General features: G+C 41.6%; 1 pseudogene; it reads right to left on the bottom strand.

The window, feature by feature from the left end:
• Positions 1-2,759: 2,759 nt before the first annotated feature.
• Positions 2,760-2,878, bottom strand: LOC134936932 (5S ribosomal RNA; annotated as a pseudogene).

Here is a 2,878-nt window from a genome sequence, read left to right as displayed (position 1 = left end):
GGGAGGACTGCCCTGAAGGGGAGATATTTGAAGGGGGTTTTTTTTGGGGGGGAAGGAGATTTTAGGAGGTACCGGATCTTTGTTTTTTTTGGGAGGCATATCTCGGTGTTAGAAAAGGTCCCGGGTAACAAATAGAGGGTGCACCGAAACAGCTGGGTCCAGTCAAAATATAGACGTGAAGAAGGTATACTCAGTCACAGTAAGTACATGATGGTTAGGCAAACATGAGTGGCAGTGAAAGGGATGAGGAGCTTTCACATCGTAAAATCCTGCGAGATGGTAGGACTATAGAAGCAGTTATGAAGCAGGATGAAATGAGGAAAGGTGTTGTGCCAGTCAGATCCTGAAAGCTGCAGGTAGGTAGGGAGTGAGCAGGTAGACTGTAAATATGGTTCACGAGATGGGTGTAATAAATCAGCACACAGAGCAGCACTGCAGCGGTGCAGCTGGAGCCTTTTGCAGAGATTAAAGATGGCCGTCACACCTTGTCTTCTGGGGCTGGAGTGGTCAGCACAGCTATTAATTATCGTACTGCTGTGGGGACTTATGAAGAGAAAGCCAGGGGAGAGGCAGGTAAATGAAGAATGTACCTTCAGCGCTATCCTGGCACTGCAGCCTGGTGATGTGACCACGATCTGTCACGGAATGTCCCGCCTGGCAGTAGTGGGAATCCAGTCCCCAGCTGCAGGTTCTGAGGTGGGCTGTGGTTGGAGGCGAGGAGGACGTGCACACAGCACTGACGGCCGCACACTCCCACGGGCTACGGTGATCACAGCCAGAAGAAGGTGGTCGCAGGTCTTCAGCGGGCAGGCGCCGCGGCATCTGGACCCCGGGTAGGCCGCAACCCGCAGAGACCGTCAGGAGGTCTCCCGGCTCCGCAGCGCTACAGGGGGTACTCGCACCAGCTCAAGTGGCAATGGAGGGGTAGGTGAGGTTGGAGGGGGCCAGGGAAAAAGAGTAATAAGGGCTGTGTGGCAGGAGTCGATCAGGAACACTTCCGCACCAGAGTCCCGCCAGGCCACGCCCCCAGCAGTCTGACTGTTTGAGGATGTGGAGAGGTGTCTTTTATACAGATAACCAGTTCAAACAGGTGCCATTAATACAGGTAACAAGTGGAGGATAGAAGAGATTCCTAAATGAAAAAGTAACAGGTCTGTGAGAGCCAGAAATCTTGCTGCTTGGTAGGTGTCCAAATATTTATTTTCCACAAGTAAATTGTTTAAAAAAGATCATATGATGTGATTTCCTGTTTTTATGTTTTCAGATTCTGTCTCTCACAGTTGATGTTTACCTATGATGGAAATGACAGACCTCTCTCATCTTTTTAAGTGGGTCAACCTGCACAATCGGTGGCTGTCCAAATACTTTTTTGCCCCACTGTATATACATACAATATATATATATGAAAAAGGGGGGGGAATAAGGGTTTCAGCGACCAAAGGTGTCTTGAAATATTAAATAAATAGCTTAAAATAGGCAAATACAAATATGGAGTAAAAAAGTTTACTTAATATTAAAAAAGGGGAATTTAATTACAAACAAGTTAATAATTAAGTAAAAACAAAAAATTTTTTACAAATATTTAGAGGCTCACAATACAATTTTTAGCATAAAATAGTAAAAGAATGATAGTTTAAAAATCAGCATTTGTACAAGAATTACAAAGGCTTATCTTAGTATGAAGGAGGTCAAAATAGGGAAAGCCCAACTCGTTTCATCCTTAAGACTTCTTCAAGGGGTAACAATGTACTGGGACAGGGCTCCTATTTATACCACTTCATATCAGAGTTGATTCTGACATCATTTCCTGTTCAGGAAATGTGTGAGAAACATGATGCAGAAAAAACTTACAAACATATTACTTTTAGATCAGGGTAACTACAATAATTGTATATAGCTTATATATTCAAATTTGTGCAAAAACAAGTGTTTTAAATATAGTAAATCAGTCTTTTAATATAAGAGATGACACTTCCGCCACACTTCCGGTATCCGTGGCGTCTGTAATTAATGTCTTTGACCTTCTTCCCATGATGCTCTTTTTGGTATGTCAGAGGGATTCCCGGAAGTAGTTCAATGTCCCTTCTGTGAAGCGCATGGTCACGTGAGCGTCACCTTTGTAACCGGAAGTGACGTATCGCTGCTGATCCCGTTGTTAAGGATCCATGTACGCTATGTGGAGCGCAGGGTGAGGTGTCAGATGTTTTAGTGCTTGGACCCGGAAGTGACGTATTGCCGGGGGATGCCTCATTGTTGTCTTGGCAACCAATGTCAGGAAGCACATACCATTCATAAATAAAAGAAAAAAAGGGGGTTATTTACACCAGAGACCAGTGGGTTTTGTACAGATTACATTCAACACATATCTAGACAATTCTGGATTAGATTTGAGTAATTTAGATGCAGTTCTGGAATAATATTTTTAATACTTATATTCTATTATTTAAAATATATATATATATATATATATATATATATATATATATATATATATATACACAAAAAATTAAATTACATATAAAATCTTTATATATAAAAAAATATATATTTACAGAAATACATTGTGTATATAGATAGGTGTGAGAAAGAACGACTTAAATATTTGATACTTAGTAGAGTGAAAAAAGGCTTACGTCACTAATATTAACCTGTTCTCAAAGTGACTATGAGTGATAATAATAATAAAGTGCATGTATTGTGCCTATTATATAAAAATAAGGCCTATTTTCAAAGGCTAAAAATTAATGTCACCCCTTCCTTCGATACAGTACCTGATCTTTCCAGGTGGTCGCCCTTCCTGGTACTGGTCCGGCCCATCACTGCTTCGCTTCCAAGATCGGCGGAGATTGGGCATTTCCAGTGTGGTATGACTGTATAT

Source organism: Pseudophryne corroboree, chromosome 1, assembly GCF_028390025.1.
Source record: "Pseudophryne corroboree isolate aPseCor3 chromosome 1, aPseCor3.hap2, whole genome shotgun sequence".
NCBI lineage: Eukaryota > Metazoa > Chordata > Amphibia > Anura > Myobatrachidae > Pseudophryne > Pseudophryne corroboree.
This window is presented reverse-complemented; position numbering and strand designations above follow the sequence as displayed.